The sequence below is a fragment of the Chironomus tepperi genome, unplaced genomic scaffold, assembly GCF_022539635.2.
Source record: "Chironomus tepperi strain 1889 unplaced genomic scaffold, CSIRO-AGI_Ctep_v1 contig_430, whole genome shotgun sequence".
Classification (NCBI taxonomy): domain Eukaryota; kingdom Metazoa; phylum Arthropoda; class Insecta; order Diptera; family Chironomidae; genus Chironomus; species Chironomus tepperi.
The window spans coordinates 668,117-686,475 of NW_027226552.1; the positions used below are offsets into that span (position 1 = coordinate 668,117).

At 29.7% G+C, this 18,359-nt stretch overlaps 1 protein-coding gene across 7 annotated transcripts in view; it reads left to right on the plus strand.

The window, feature by feature from the left end:
• The first annotated feature begins 1,264 nt into the window (after window positions 1–1,264).
• Window positions 1,265–18,359, plus strand: part of toy (twin of eyeless) — a 53,539-nt gene continuing 36,444 nt past the window's right edge. For all 7 annotated transcript variants that reach the window (XM_070649711.1, XM_070649713.1, XM_070649714.1 and 4 more), the window contains exons 1-2: window positions 1,265–1,528; window positions 6,396–6,683. The gene's annotated coding sequence lies outside the window, so the exon portion shown is untranslated. The remainder of the gene's footprint in view (window positions 1,529–6,395; window positions 6,684–18,359) is intronic.

Consider the following 18,359-nt stretch of genomic DNA (forward strand, 5'->3'; position numbering starts at 1 on the left):
CGGTAGTTTAAAAAAAAACTTTTATTTGTTTCCATTAAAAACTTGAGCTATAATTTTTTTGCTCTATCTAATAAAAAAGGGGAGATGATAAATATTCAAGTAGAGATGGCATGGATGTTTAGGGTTTAAAGCGCATTTTAGGGAATGTCCTCAATTTTTAAAGAATCATACTAGAACATGATTTTTAAGGTCTAAATATAGGCTCCGAAAATGATATGGGATGGTATATATACCACTTTAACATACGAAATGCCCTACCTACCCTGAAAACCATGAATCGGCTAATCAATCCATAATCTAGCACTAGATTGGTGTGACACTAGCATCAGGCTGGTGCGACTTTGGCACTAGGCACCCCGTCAAACCAAAAATCAGGCACCCCAACACCATGTCAGAGTCATGTCGAATTTTGAACCAATTATTCGACTTGTGTTGTTTAGTTACTATATCATGGTAAGGTTATACTGTGCCATACTAGCATTTTTCATAGAAATTCCAAAACATCTAACTAGCCAGAATAACTGTAAAACATTTCAAACTCCAAAAAAGTTCCCAAAAATAGAAAGGAATAAAAAAACTTGTAAGGTGAATTTTTTCCATAAAAGTAGAGAAAAAAAAAATCCACAGAAAAAAAAAATTATTTTATGGCTTGTTCTTATTCATAAATCTTCATCTTCACTCAAGCTGCTTTTTATTTCTGCGTAAAAATCTACATTTTTATTATTCCCCCATATTTATATGTATTTGCTATAAATTTCCAACTTATTTATGACTGTTTTTACCAGCCTGCATACATACACATGTGTAGATACACATGCACGCGCGTACGTGTGTGTGTGTAAAAGTAAATAAATAAATAATAAAGTAACATGTAAAGTGAGAGTCACTTCTTTTTCTACCCTCCGTTCCGCAAATATACACAGAGTAAGTAAAAGTCCTCGACTCATTGAGACTCTCTCAGCATAGAGCAGCAGTAGAAAAAAAAAATTGATAATAATTCTCATTTCACAGACACGATTACACAAAGTTGTGTATCATGGCCGTAGCACCAATCGAGATTTATTAAAATTATTTTTCATATACGCAACGCCCACTTTTTCAAATTCCTTTTTCTTCTTTTCCTCAACATTTTCTTTTTCATACACAATCGACGCACACATACACAATTTTCAATATTATATCCATTTCTGATGTTGAACTACTTCAACATACCTCAATGTCGACTTGCTTTTTCAGTTTTATTTTGACTTCATTCGTGATCGCAATTACGAGCTCGGAGAGCGTAAAAAAAAATTATTTTTGCACAGTTTGTGAAGTTAAAGGAACTAAAAAAATTCCGATAAACTTGAGGACGAAAAATTTTTTTATTATTTTTTTTTCTCGAGCGTAACGGAAAGGAATAGAAAAAAAATATATAAAAAAATATTAAATAAAGTCGCGAAGTGCGGTGGATGTTTTTGCCGGGACAAATAAAAAAGCATTTTTATTGGATTTTAACAAAGGAGAAAGTCTGTGAATTATGAATTAAGTAAGGAATTTAAAAAAAATCATACCAAGAACTGTGATTAAAGACAAAAGAAGTGGAAAAGTTTGAGATTTTGCAGGAATTTTTTGATTGTGAAAAATTCTTTATTGATGGATCAAGTGCTCTTTGAAGCTATTTTCTGTAAGAATTTATCAATGACTGTAATTTGAAGAATTTCTTTGAAATTTCTTAGTGATTGAACATGGTCTGTCAATGATTGAAGATGATAGGAATGATGTTAATTTTTATCAATGGAACGGTGAATTGAGAGTTTTGTGAATTTAGTGGTACCGATGGGATTGAGTAAGATTTGTTGGAAAATTCATAGATTCTAGCAAACAGCTAGAATAAATAAGAAGATCCGGCTTTTAAAAATTGAAAATTAGGTGAATGTTAAAAAAATAGTAATTTGCTGATAGAATTTACGAAATTTCTGAAATTATCAAGCATAATCTGTTATCGAGCACAAATTTGCTCATTTTTGAATTATGGCAAATTAGTTCTTTTAAAATTGCTGTATTTTAATGCAATATAGACTTGTAAGTTTGTGATTTTCTAACCAAGTCGTGTTTTATAAATTCAAATTGATTTTAAGTCGGATAGTTCATAATTTAGACAGTAATTTTGAAGTTTAATTCAAATTATAATTCAATTCAAAATGTATGTACAAGTCACAAGTACAAATTTAACGATACTGTCCGGCTCATTTTGTTGAAGAATTGGTTATTTTTGGACTGTATCAAGTTTGTTTTTATGCATTTTCAATATTCCGTCGTTAAAACTGAAAGAAAAAAACTACCTTTCGAATTATACAAAATGTAGTAATTTAACACTACTTACTGTATATTGTCCATGTAAATTGATTATTCGTTATCCTAGAAGAAATGTGAAAGCAAAGGTTCATTAAGATTATTCATTAATTTATGTTGTCTAAAACTAATTTAAATACTTAGATTGTTAGACCAACATTCAACGAACTGTTAAAATTATCCATAGCTCGAAGTCGACTCGGATCTGTATTTAATCGTCCTTCCCTTACAATATTTGAGTCGACTTTAAACTCTTCAAATTATCTAAAGAATCATTAAAATTCTCAAAACTTCACAGGTCATCAACATTGCATGACACACTAAACATTCCAAATCAAAATACCATTGAAATCGATATAAAATTCTAAAAAAACAGAACCTAACCCAATTTTACATCAAAACTAAACATCTAAATTCTCAAAAAGCCTCGAATCCTCGATCATTGACAAAAATTTCAATCAATAAGAATGTCAAAGGCACAACAAAACACAGCCGAGCAAATTGTAAATAAACAAGACAAAATCCATCAACAAATAATTGAATATCCAACAGAAATTTTCTCCAATTTCTGTCAAAATCAAACAGAATATTTTCTAAATTTTAAACAAACATCGATCGATTGAAATGAAAATTTTAACACATGTTTGGGTGGGAGTCGATGACTAAAAAAAAAAGTTTTAATGCCACGGCGTGTTAGTTTTCCTGTTAGTTTTTCCACATACATGAATTTTACCTTCCAAAGTTCCTTTGATCTTTGATTTTTCACATATTTTGACGATGAACGATTTAACAAGGCAGTCAGGCACAGCATATACTCAATGTCAATCCTTTACGCCCCCTTTTTTCCTTCTCATCTCATTCAATTAGGATGTTTATGCTGAGTAATACAGGTATTCCCCCTTCCACGTGGTAGTTCATCAGTGATGTTGCTTATAATTAGGATTTTTTGGGGTTTGTTTGGAATAATGTGTTAGCTGTGCTGTGTATAACAGCCAATATCCCTTCCACGTGGTAGTATGAAATGGTGAGTAAAACAGTCAATCATCCTTACACGTGGAAGTTCGTCAATGATGTTATTTGTATGATGACTTTCGGAATTTCTCTAATTTAATCAATTTCGTATGCTGTGTAATACAGCATACAATCCCCCTTCCACCCGGAAGTTCGTCAATAATATTCAAGATTCAGTCAACCATCCTAAGACGTCATTTATAGTCAACCACCTTACAAATTAACTCCTTTTTATTCATCGGTTACATAAAATTTTACATTCCTCACAACCCAACCACCTTCTTTTAACTTCGGGTTGAGTTCCAGTCTGTTTGCTAAAATCATTCTCAAAATTGGAGCGGAAAACTTATGCTCATGACTTTTATTTACATTTTTAACATCCATGAAATAAAGTTTTACACGATAAATTAGAAACTTTTTTTTACTTTTACTTGCTGGATAAAACAGTTCTTCTTTTTACACAACACAACTTTTGTGTTTGTATTTGTGACTTGTAACTATTTAATTTATACAAATACTAGCATACTCACCAACACACACAAAAAAGTTCTCACAAATACAGACAAAAAAGTTTTTTATTTGCGAAAAAAATCACATTAGCAATGCACGACAGCACCGCCTACTTTTTTTTGTTCATTCCTGACAGTGAAAGTTGTGGCCTTTGCTGGAGAAAAAAAAAAAAAAACTTTTTTTTACACTCGGTGAGATGTTCTGCTTGTTTTTGTTTTCATCCGTGAGTGAATATTTGTATCGAATTTTAGGATTTTCATTTATGGATGAGAATGAGTTTTTGAGGTTTTGGATGATGTGGGAAGAGTGGAAATAATTTTTGTTGGCATTAAAATTGTTGCACTTTTTGAGCTGCTTGTTGAAGGGATTTTGAATGTTGATGTTGGATTGAGTTTTTTGACTTTTTAATTTCTTTTTGTTAAGATGACTTTTTTTAAGTTGGTTGGAATTGAAGATTTTGAAAAGAATTTATGAAATTTGGGAACTTTTTGAAATTAAATGTTAAGAATTAAGAATTTTTCAAGAATTTTTATAGGGAAAATTCAATTGAAAAATTTAAAAATTTGAAAATTCAAATTTAGAATTTTTAAAATTTTAAATTTTAAGATCAAATTAAATTTCAAATGAATGTAATTAAGAATCTTTTAACTTTGAGTATTAGAATTTTTAAAATTTCAAATTTAGAATTATATGGGTCCGAATTTTTGAATTTGTAATATTCTGAAACTTCAAATTTCAAATTAAAACTTAAAATTTAATATTTTAAAATTTTCAAAATTTCAAATTCAAAATCTTTAAAATTTCAAACTTAAAATTGTCATCAAATGTAAAATTTTTAAAATTTCAAATTTAAAATCTTTAAAAATTCAAATTTAAAATTGTCATCAAATGTAAAATTTTTGAAATTTCAAATTCAAAAGACTTAAAATTTCAAATTTCAAATTCAAAAGTTTTAAAATTTCAAATTTAGAACTTCAATGAAAGAAAACCTTTTCAACATTTACAATCAATCCAATTCCACAACAAAAAGCCTCTCCAAAAATACCATTTTCTAAACAAAAATCCCAAATCAATTCGCATCAATTCCCAATTTTCCATTGATTTTTTTTCCTCTCCAAATATTGAACTTTAATAATCATTGCCACAGCCACAAAACTTTTCAAAGCTCCTTTTTTCCTCCATGATATTTTTTCAATCTGTTGATTCAACTCTTCAGCTTTTCCCGCATAAACAGCTTTTGTGCAATTTTTGCATCCTCAAAAACCCAACATTGCAAACAAAAATAAATGATGATGATTCTGATGATGATGATAATGACTGTAGCTTGCATGCTTTTAGCTCATCGACTTTTTTTTCTCTCTGTTACTGTCGACTGTGCAGTTGTGTTGGATGAAAATGTTTATGAGTGGATGTAAGACCAACACAATCAACCCCCCCAATGTATCAAGTGTCGATGTGTAGAGCAAATGATTTTTCATAAAATGTCTTATTCAACATTCCCTCCATCCCCAAACACACGATTTCATCTTTGGAGGGTGCTTTTTGGCTTTCCTGTGCTCAATCACATCAACATACATCATAAGATGAACAGCAAATGGTGAAAAGTGTGTAAAAAGGAACTGAAATTCCTGAATTTGCGTACGTCTCCCTATTCTCACGTATGTTGGATTCGCTGTTGTAGATAATAAAGTTTTTTTTTTTTTTGAGTTTTCATGTCGCGTAGATCAACTTGAGACCGGGGGGATTGAGAAATTTTATTTCAAATTCAGCACTTTTTTTGGCATCAAATTATTGTCGGTGCGTGCTATGTGATGAGTTGTGGGATGATTCTTTCTTGATTTTCTGATAAAATCGATCGAAATGTTATTTGTAGCTTTAGATTTGATTTTTGAATTTGTAAAGGATTTGTGAGAATTCTCGGAAGTTTTGAGGATGTCTGTTCGGTGAATATTAAGTATATATGAATGAAAGTCAATTCATAAGAATTTTTTGGAGTCAGATGAGACTGAAAAGTTTTTGATTTAAGAAGATATTTCTGGAAATAAGGTATAGATTGTGAATTGGGCTATTAAGATGCTTAGATACCTGTGAAGTAATTTAATTTCGAATTTTTCCACTTTTTTTAGTAATTTTCAAATTTTGTAGATTTTTAAAATTAAATTAAATTTGAATCTTTTTTTTTAATTTTAAAATAATTTTTAAAAAGTTCAAAATTGAAAAAAACTTTTTTTAAAACTTGAAAGTTAAATAATTTAAAACTTTTTTTGAAGATTTTTAAAAATTTTAAATTAAAAAATTAAAAATTTAATAAAAATTAAAATAATTCTTAAAACAATATTAAAAGATTTTCAATCTTAAAAATTATGAAAATAACAAATAACCTTAAATTAAAATTTCAAAAAATTTAAAAATTATTTTAAAAAATAAATTAAATTTAAAATTAAAAAAAAAATAAAATATAAACATTTTAAATCTTTAAATATTCAAATTCAAGAACAATTTTTTTTAACAAATTTCAAAATTTTCTTATTTACTTTCAGGAACAAAACAATCAAGTTTTACATCCGTCGGTAAGGATTTCAAATAAAAAATCATAAAGTGACATTAAAAAAGATACAAAAAAGTACAAAAAAAAGTTGTTAAAAGAAAATTTTTGATACTAAAAGAAAAAATTGATTGTTAAAAAAAGTCATCGGACATATGAAAAAATAATCAGTGATAAGAAAAATAAAGAGACAGTGACAATATTTAGCAGCAAAAAAAGTGAAAAGTGGAAGGAAAAGAAAAATTCCGAAATGGATTTTAGTGGAAATTTTTGAAGTTTATTGGTGAGTTTTTAGATAATATTTGTGGGAAATTAGGTACGCAAATCGATAATTTGGCAATTATGGAAATTATTATGAATTATTTTGAAAACTACTACATTTTGGATTGATTCAAAATAAATTTCAATTTCTAAAACAAAAATCACAAAATGTAACAACAATCAATCCAAAATTGGCAAAAAACTTAAAAATTCCTAACCTAAAAATTCGTTAAAATCAAAAACCCAAATTTACCTTCCAAAAATCAAAAGATTCAAATCCATTAACCATCAATAATTGATCTAGTCTAATTCCAAACATTCCCAATCTCACAAGCAGATTTACCAATCAACCCAATCTCCATTCAATACCAAAACATCACAAAAGATGTTTTAGTGCTGAACAAAAAAAATTGCAAGGAATTGCAAACAATATTCTTAATTTTCATCTGCTGCATCGCTTCATTTTATTCGCTTTATTAGCTTTCTATCTATTTACACAATGAACAGAAAAAAAGAAGTAAAATGAAATTTTTTCTGCGGTAACACACAAGCCTGCAAGCATGAAAATCTGTTCAATATTCTCGACCTCTCTCTTTCTCTTCTGGCTTTAACAATAACTATCAAATTACATAATTATTTTATTATATTTATATATCGTAACTTTGCGTATGTACGTTGAATAAGAATTTTGTATCGTTTTGTGAGAGTGTATAGGGCTTATGGGTTTTATATAATGGAATAGGCTTAAAGGCAAAAAAGGGGAAAATTTAGTTTGTGGAATTAAAATGGGAATTTTAGAATCAATTTTTGAATTTTCTGCTTCAATTTTGAAACTTTCAAATCAAAATTGGAATTTTAGCATCAATTTTGAAAGTTTTGAATCATTTTTGGAATTTTAGCATCAATTTTGAAAGTTTTGAATTATTTTTGGAATTTTTGCATCAATTTGGAATCAATTTTCAATTTTTTGCATCAAATTTGAAACTTTTATTTCAATTTTGAAATTTTTGCTTCAATTTTGAATGCTTTTCTTCATTTTTGAATCGTTTGCATAAATTTTGACTCTTTATTCAATATTATCCAACTTTTAGCAATTTATTCTCATATTAAATTACAAAATGGCTCTTTACCACCAAAATACCTAACAAAAGACATGAAACCTCAAGCCATTCTCCCCCTATCACATCCATAAGCAATTCCAACAACGAAAAAAAAAAATTCCATAAAATCATTTATTTTTCACCAATGAACTGCCATTTAACGGCTGCAAAAAACCTCGTAATATTTTATCCTATCTATTCATTATCCCCCTCAACTGTTCATCCTTTATAGTCATGCATTTTTTTTCTTTTTCGATGTAAAATGAACAGACGCAACTTTTTTGTATTCAATACAACACAATTCGTAATCGCAAAACAATGAAAATTGGAATTTTTTAACTCAAAAAAACCCTTTTTTACCCTCCCTATGCTGTCTGTGTATATGGCAAGTATGTACACACAATTCAATTGTATTATGCCACATTTGAGATAAAAAAAAAAGTTTCCTTCTTATTTTGTAACAGTTTAACAGCTATTTTGTATTTTTTGTTGCTATTGAATTGAAATAAAAGAAATTAAAGGAATTGAAAAAAATGAGAGAAAATTTTCAATTTCGAGTACCGGAAAAAAGTTTTTCAAATTGAAATATTTTATTTTGTATATTTTTATTTATTGATGCCTTTGAATAATGAAATGGATACAAAGAAGTTTGATATTTTGAAGAAATAAATTTATTTAAGTGCACTTTTGAAGCTGTTTGACAGTTTCTTTTATGGATTGTGGATGAAGTATTGAGGGCAAGTGGAGTTTGTGACTTTATTTGATCATGATGAGAGCTATTGTCAATATTTTGTCAAATTTAGCAATTTTGTTAATGAAAATTGAGAAAAAGTTGCAGTTTTATTGACAAAAGTTGCTCAAAATTGAATTTTGCATCATTTTTGTTGAACTTTGCATCAATTTTGACAAAATTTGCATCAATTTCGACCAAATTTGCCTCAATTTTGTAGAATTTTGTGAAATTTTGCTTCAATTTTGTAGAATTTCGCATGAATTTTGACGAAATTTGCAACAATTTTGCATCATTTAATTTCAAAACCTTCAAAAAAATCAAAAATTCAACAAAAATCCCAATTTCACCATCAATCCATTCACAATCCAATAAACAGTATCTCATCGAACCATAAATATCTCCCTATATCCTCAAAAAAAGCAGCAACTTTTTATGCATCTCAATAAAATGTTTCAAACTCACATCAAAAACCATCCAATTGTCTGGCAAAAACCACTACGGCACCACATAAAATAAGAGACATCAAACTTTTCTTTTTAAAATGATTAAAATGCTACCATAACAAAACGAATCCCTTCTGTGCATCTCCATCCACATCGAGACGCAATAACAAGCTGCTTTTATGATCCTCCATATGCATCATCTACATGTGAATCTTTATAACAACAATAAGAATAATAATGAGAGCATTAAGGATGAGAATTTTAACATAAGTGACAATGTGATATCATTCGAGCTTAAAAAAAAGACAATGTGAATATGATGTTGATGCTTCATTTATGCTTCAGTGATCGCTTTCAATTGTTATTAGACGGCAAATAGAATTTTTATGAAGATATTTAAATTTTTTTTTATCTCTTTTTTTGTTCTTCATAAGAAAAAAATCATAAAAATATTCATAATTTTTTTTTATTCTCATTGTCGTATTAAGTTTCAGTGAGAATGTCCATGTAGTGAAGGTTGAAAGATGTATTATGGAGTTTTGAGATTATGAATTGGAGGAATTTAGTTTCGGGAAAAACGCGCTCATAATTTTCATTAAAATGCGCTCAATTATCTACAAATTGTGATACTTTTGATTCTAAATTTTATTGAAAATTCAAATTTTAATGAATTATAAAAATTTTCTTTCCGCGAAAATCGCACTCAATTTTTTTTACAAAACGCGCTCAATTTTATGCAAAAAACTCTAAACCATCTACAAAATCTGAAAAATTCAACAATAATTTTAGTTTAAAATTCCAAGTTTCAGTCAATTTAAAAATTTCCTTTTAGTGAAAAATGCGCTCAAACTTTACACAAAAAACGCATTCAATTGTCTTCAAAAGCTGTAAATTTGACTCTTAATTCAAGAATTTTTATTCAAAATTTCACAATTTTTCTCTCATAAATCCAGTAAAACTCAAAATTTCCAATCCCTCGAAAACCGCGCTCACATTAAATCCCAAAAGTTAATTACAAATTTTCTGTCTCAACAACCTTCTCACTTTTAAAATTTTCCATTTCGAATTCTGTTCACGACACAAAAAACGAGTAAAAGTAAAAGTTTTGTTGTCTTCATTTTCCCTTTTTTCGCGACATTTTGACTCACTTCCAGTCGATCCGAAAGTGCATTGAACAGTTAATTGATTATAAAAAGACCGTCATTAAATGAAAGAATGTTGATTATGTACCTTGTTGACACAACATCCGATAAATATATTTTTTACAAGTTTTAGTTGCAATTGGGGCAATGAATGAAGTTGTCAGGGACTTGTGACTGTATTTTTATGGATGAAAAATGAAGCGTCATTGTTTTTGGGCTAATCGGAATTAATCAGCAGACTTAAAGAAATATGAATAATAAGAATCGGCGCCGCGTTACTTTGTATTTGATCATTGTGCCTTCATCATAGTCGTTTTGACTTTGTGTCATCAAAAATGTTGACATTGAGTGAGTTGGGATTGAGAGAATCTTTGGTATTTAGGCACATTAAGTGATCTGCACGTGGAGTTGTTGCCGTACCTGATTGTTGCCATACCTGATGCTAATTAGATTCATTAACTTGAATTTTACTAAATTAATTTCGACAAAAATCCAAACAAAGTCATCGAAAAAATTTCTTCCTACATCTCACTTAGTCCCACAAAAAGTGTCAAAGCCTTTCATTACCTCAACTTAGTCATGGTAAAAAAAAATTAATTAAAATTTCATTTCATTATAAATGATTGATTGTCTCCGTCATTTATTGACATCTTTTCATTTGCAATTCTCAATGAAAATTAAATATTTATGTAAGAATGTCTCGTGTCATGCGATTATTGTATTTATTAACAGACATGAAATGCACGACATGTTGATGCAATCGGAATGTTTTGTGAATGACTGTTTGGGTCGTGTTTTGAGGTATTGATGAATGTTGAGTGGAATTTTTGTTTGGGTGAATTGAGCCGTGTAATTCTGTAGGGTGAGATTAATTAGGCTCAGCTTAATGAATTGTGTAGAGTTCAGCTGTGCTGAATTCAGTGATGCTGAACTAATTTAATTCAGCGGTGCTGAACTTGCTGAATTCAGCAGTGCTGAGTTTGCTGAATTCAGTGGTGTTGAGTTTGCTGAATTCAGTGGTGTTGAGTTAGCTGAATTCAGCAGTGCTGAACTTGCTGAATTCAGAAGTGCTGAGTTTGCTGAATTCAGCTTATTATAATGCAAATTTGAATGATTCCAACACCCTCAATTCAAGTTTAACACATAGATCCAAAAATAACCTCACAGACGAATATCCTTGAGCAATTTCACATCCTTCCATCCAAATTTGATAACAATTCATGTCTCAATCTTGCACATATCCAATGAAAATCTCTCATGTCATCAAATTTTCCAATAAAAAGAACTTCATTCTTCTTGATCCATAAATCCATAAATTGTCATCGTCTCATTTACTTCTTCTTCCTTACCCTTGACGCTGTCAACGCTGAACCAATTGATCGTCGTCTCATAAGAGAGTCGACATACAACAACAACAACACAAAAAAAGTTTGATAAATGATGTTGTATAAATAAAATTATGTTAATTCAAATACAATTCGTCATTGTTCAATGTTTGACAATGGATATCGTTCAGCATTGCTGCGTGTAGGACGTATGTGACTGATTTACTCGTCAATTTGTTATAAAATGAGACATTTTTTTCTATTATAAAATTGTAAAATATTACAAATTTTAGATAGATAAAAATAGAATCAAAATTTGTTATTGTTCCAGTCAATTCAACATGGAATTCTGTTATTAATTATGACATAATTGAAATGCTATAACAATTAATTCAATCAGATGATAATAATCTGATAAAATAATTATAGAATTTTTTTGTCTTTTCTTTGATTTTTTGAATATTTTTTTTTCATTAATTAATTCAAAAGCCATTTTTAGGATTGAATTGACTGATATTGAAATTTATTAATTGGTTTAGCAAATGAACCAACAAAAGCTTTTTTTTGTGTTATTAAATTTTATTGAATTATATGCAGTTTGTAATTTAAATTCATGCCTGTGGCTAATGGCTTGAATTGACTTTTTTTTTATATAAAAATGGCTTTTATTATATTTGATTTAATTATATTAAAAGCATTTTTTTTATTTTATTGGATTTTAATTTTATTAACTTTTGTGGATTAATGATTTAAAAATTTATTTAAAGTTAATATTTACCGTTATTTTCAATTTCAATTTTTGAGCATTTAACGGTTTTTAACAATTTGAATTTTTAACGACTTTTAAATTTTTGAATATTGCAACTAAAATCTGCTAAACTCTTAAAATTCCAATTAACGTAAACTGTAAAACTTAACCACATAACCTCAAAAAAATCCAATTTCAAACTTGTATAATTCAACTTTAAAACCAACATACCTCGAACCAAAATGTTAATTGCATTTAGCTCAAAGAAAAGTTAATAAAAGCAAAACTACAAAGCGAAATGATTTTTTTTGCCTTAAAAGCAAACAAAAATTCACATTCAAATGTAACTACACAAGCATCAAAGCGTATGCTGTAAAGTGAAGCATATGAAAAAAGAATCATGCATTCAACATTTTTGTAGCTGAAAAAATAAAATTTTCTTTTTATTAAGCGAAACGAAGAGAAATAAAGATCAAAGAAATGAGCGCAAAAAAAGGACACAAAGTTACAGATATAGAAAGCAAAAATGTAAAACACATTGTTGCAAGTTGAATGATTGAGGTGGCTAAGGCGCATTTTTTGAGAGTTTGCTACTTTTTATGTAAATTTCAGTTGAGATGTTTACGGAATTAGTTCCAAGTCATTTTGAAACATTGAAGAAAATTTAACGGTTGTTTGAAATTTGAATCAAAATTTCGGTGAAATTTTTCCAATATTTAAGAATTTTAAGTCAATTTCTCCAAAATTAAGCAGTTTTAGGTAATGAAATACATCATTTTATGTCTAAAAACATGGCAAAGGTAGTTTCCAATAGATTTTAGGTCTTCAAACCATCAAATTTCAAGATAAATTCCATAAAACTTAAAACCATGCTTTCAGAATCTGCCTTACCAAATCCCAAACTGCCTCAACTGCACAAATCAGCCTACAAAATCCACAAGCTAAGTTTCTCCTACGTCAAAAGCTCGTTTTTCGTTTCCATTTCATATGCAAAACCTGTGACTTTGTAGAATTGAAAATTGAATGAGCAAAAGGTACAAAGGAACTGAACGAGAAAAAAAAGTACATTTGACAAATTAAAAACTTTTTTACTTCCATTTCTTTTCATCATTTTTCATCATCATTATCTAAATTTGAGTCATTAAAAGTCTCTCTCCATCCTCTTTCATGTGCCATGCACGCCGATAAATTCACTTAACCAGAAAATTTGATCTGCCTTTTTTTTGTTGTTGTGTGTCCTACACGATTCTCATTCGTGATGTTCCTTTCAATTCAATCTAGTTCCTTTTTTATTTTGACTGTGTCTCTTTCTGTTATCAAAGTCAATTCAATTGTTCTGCTTGTTGAGAAAAAGGTCAACTGTTATGTTGAGCTTATATTTGAGGGTGAACGATTGCCATCTTCCCTGCTCATTCTCTGTTTATTTCCTTTTATTTATAAACATGTTACATCCATTGCGTAATTGAAGATTCTTATCAATTAATAGATTGAAGTTATGGATCTTGATTACTTATTTGAGCTGAATGAGAATGTTCAAGTGGATTTTTTTTTTCATTGATGAAAACAGTAGTGGGAGAGGAATTGATGGAAATTCTTGGGAAATTCGTGATGAGTTGAAGTGAATTTGATTGATATGGATTAGGAGGAAATGGTTATGAATGAATTTATAGAAATTGATGTTGAGTGATGAGATTTAAGCTGGAAAAACACTAGAAAATTGAAGAATTTTTCCCAAAAAGTGGGAATGGAGGGACAGGGGTTCAACCCCAAACCCCTAAACTTTTCAATTAAGGTTCATAATTACAGTAGTTTAGTTCTTCAAGCTTGTAACTATAGAAGATGTTCAATTGCAATACAAAAAACCACGTGCTCTAATTCAAAATGGCGGCAAAAATTCTTCCCATATTTAAGAATTTTATGCAGTTTTTTCTCAAATTAAGCAACTTTAAGCAGCAAATCATGTTTCTAAAGCTTCAAAATCATGGCAAAAACAGTTTTGACCAACTTCTAAGCTCTCAAAACCTCTTATTTCCATAAAAATCCTCACAATTTAAGCAAATTCCTCAAATGCCACAGTCCCCACTCACATATCTTAATTATGATCATTAATTTAATTACAAAATATATTCTTTTCATATTTCAATTTAATAATCAACTACAAGAGAGTCATTCAGTAGCAACACATAAAGACCTCATTCTCGAAAGGAGAACTGATGATCGTTATCTCTAATTAAAAAAAAAGAATGATTTTTCCTTAATTAGAAAAAAAAATGAGAGATGCCATGACGTTGATGATGTTTTATGCTGAATGAAAGGTACATTAGTGCTCTTAGCATTCTACCATGAATTTTTCTACATCACATAATACGATGAAATATCATAATTTTTTTTTTAAATGTATTTTTTCAATATAATGAAAAGCACTCTGGCAAATGGGGAAAAAAAGAGTATTTTCCATTAGAAATGAAGAGTAGCTGGAAAAGCAGTCGAGAATGCGATTAAGTCATGCATAAAGAGTTTGTTGAAAAAAAAAACAGCAAGGCATGAAAGGTTCTTACCTGATGAATATATACATTTATCGTAATTAAAAAAATGATAAACTAAATGGATGTAGAAGCTTTATTTTTTTTGTTATTTTGTGGGGAAAATGGAATTTTTCAAATGAAAATTTTTAATGAAAATTGCTTCAAAATGTTGAAATTTTTTTTTATTTGTAATTGGATGATTTGAATGGGATTTTGAGGGCAACTGATGCAAATTATATAATTTTTTTAGGTGGATGAGAATCTATGGGAGCATTTATTTTAGCAATGGAATTTTAGCCATTGAGTGCCTTTTTATGCTTAATGTGATATTTTTGGCACAGTGATTTTATAATTTTTTTGAACTTAATTAATTGAAGTTTTTGGAGTGTGATGGCATTCAGGTGGGATTTATAATGAGGTAATGTCGTTGACTTTTGGATTTTGCTGTTGCATCTAAAGCACTGCAGTAGAACAAGCTACCCATGACAGGGATAATGGCTTTATTCATATTTGACTGTTGAATATTGAGGATCAAGGATTCGAACCGATGTTTTTCGATCAAAATGAGTCAAATCTACCTAACTGCTCAAGATTCCAATCTACCCAATGTCTATCTATTGAATTGTCAAGCATTTTTTGAATAACTTACAGTCATCTCCTTCCAAAAGCATCAAATATCAAAATTTTTCAAATATTCTTCAAACACGCACTTTAGTCACTGAGGGTGATGCTGAAAAATTTGTAAAATTTGCCATCTCAATCCCAAACAGAATCAAAACTTAAAAACATGTTTCAGGGGATCGTGTTCATGTGGAATGTTGAGGATTGTGAACAATTTTGATTACATTTTTTTTTTTTCATGAGGAATTTCCAATTTAAAATATATAGTATGATGTAAAAAGCTGAAGTGTTGGAGATAAATTAATGAAAAACTTGCTACATATTCATAGTGTCTGAGTCAAAAGCGACCAGCAATCCTGAAAAAAAAGAAATTCCTCAAAATCAATCAAAATTTTAATTCAACAGCAATAAATCAAAGTCGGTTGCCGTTTTTTTCTCATTTAACTCAAGCCCCAGACATGAAAATTGTTCAAATTCAACACAAGAATGAAATGGAAAGAATTGAAATGACTTCTGCACACTTTTTCACTCGACTGATTCCATTATTAAAAAACATAAAAATAAATTTATCAAAAAATTGAGTTAGACCGACTGAATGTATGCGACTGTGTTGCTCAAACTGTGTTTCATGGCACACTAGGCATGTGACATGGTGGCACACTAGTTTCACCGTGCAATTTACTAGTTAGCAAGTGCGACACACTAGTGTGACATGGTGACACTATAATGTGACATGGCGACACAACAGTGTGACCTGGCAACACACTAGTGAGACAAAAATCCTATGAACCGCATACCGTATTTGATTTTAGTCACAACTTACCACTAAGCTGTGCCGCGGCACAAAAAAGGTTGTACAACACTGCTCTTTGTAAAAAATCTCAGAATCATATTTAATTGTATTGATATTTGTAACTAGCAAGCAGTAAAATGTTCTATTGTGTCCGCGTGCCGCTGTTTAGGATGTGTGACTAGGGGAGGGTGCACATGTAACTGCCGTAACTGCCTCAATTGATATGTTGTTTTTTACAGCACTTTTCTCAGTCATTAATGATGTAATTGAGATCCCGAATATAGAAATACTGAACAAAAGACTAATTTTTTTTGTGGGCAGCAATGCCACTTGACAGTCACACAAAAAATTCACATGTCAATTCTTATTTTGCACTCTTCAATCCACGCATTTTTGCATGCTGTCATTCAATGACTGTTTATTTCACATACAAAAATTTTTTCTATCAAATGCGATAAAATTAATTCAGGAATGAAGACTAAAAATCCCCCACAACAGTCACACAGACACAAAAAATTTAGTTCTTTTATTTCGAAGTCATTCAGATAGAACTAATATTGACATACGATAGTGAATTATGGCATGACAAATGCATTTGACATGACATGATTTGCGTTATTTTTTTGGGTATTTCATGTGAAAATGTGTGTGTGTGTGACTGTTAGTTAAGGAAAGATTAACGCTGGATGTGAAATATTTGATGGGAAATTGAGGAAGGGAATGATTGTAATTTAAAGTGAGGAAAATGGGTAATTAAATTGAAGATTTAGAGAAAATGTGAGTGAATTTTGTGATTTAATTTGAATGTTTTTCATTGATTTGATGCAAAAAAGAAGCGAAATGTTGGAGTTTTGTTGAAATTTGGATAAATTGTAGCAAAAATTGATGCAAAAAGCAGAATTTTGGAATAATTGATGCATAAAATGATGCAAAAATTTGAATTCGGTAAAAGTATATGCAGAAAATGATACGAAAAACGAAAACTGATGCAAAAACACAAAATTCATTCGTAAAATTAAAAAAATGATGCAGAAATTGATTAAAAATTAAAACGGATGCAAAAATTTAAAAAAATGCTTAAAATGATTCAAAGAATGAAGCAAAAAATGACGCAAAATTCAAAGTTTCCGTTTTATTAATGAAAATTGAAGCAAAAAATGACGCAAAAATTGACGCAAAACATTCCTTCAACTTCCCAACATTCCAAAGCACATTACATTGCATTTTTTTGCATCTCAAAACTTTAAACCCTTTCCTTTCATCTTCTCAAATAATTCTTTCATGTCTGCAAAAATACACTTGATGCACCAAAGCAAAACCACCCGACCGACGATGATAAGAAAGTTTTTCCAAACTTTCACTTTTCTTTGCATAAATTTTCCTCTTTGTTTAGTTGCTGAACATTTTTATTTTCTTAAAAAATTCTGTTTAAATATTCTTAAAGTAATAGTTTCACTGCTGATAAGCCGTCTCGATGTTGCGAAGGATTAAGCGAATAATGCATGCATCAATAATAGTCAGTCAGTACATTCACTGCGTAAGCATAAATCAATGTGTGAGAGTAAAATCATCTCTAATAAATTGATTTACTCAAGCATCATCAAATGCATGTAGACATTACATTAGTTCAAGGATTAATGCTGGGGATTTTCATTATGACAAATAAATTCATTGATGGGTGAAAATGGCATATGTGTGCGTACCATTTATATTTATGTCGATGCTATTTCCCTTTTTATCGATTTTTCGTTTTTCAACTCCCGGAAAATTTTCATCCTTTTTTATGCTGATGTGCCCGCATCATCATCGTCATCATCATCCATGGATGCTCATTGCTCATAGTCTCGTAGGTTATGACTGAATTTATTTCCAATGATTTTCATTTTTAAAGAGAACTTTTTTTCTGGTTCATGAAATCATTGACTGTCGAGAGAATTGACCCAAAACTTGCCTCGTCTTCTTCTTCTTCGTACTTTTTTTTTCATGCCATTCAAACAACTTCCGTTCCGCTTCTCAATCGATCATTTGCTGTTCAGACAGCCTTTTGCATTTCTTTTCTCTTTACTCTTTTTTTATACGATGAACGAACATTTCATGTAGTGGAAAAACTTTTCTTGCCCGACTTTTCTCTTAATTTATTATTCATCACTATGTTATTGGCTATTAAATTATTCCACTATGGGTTGAAAGAAAGACTTGAATGGAATTAAGAAATGAAATACAAGGCGGTCACGTCATATTCAGATTGTAAACAAATAATAATTCTTT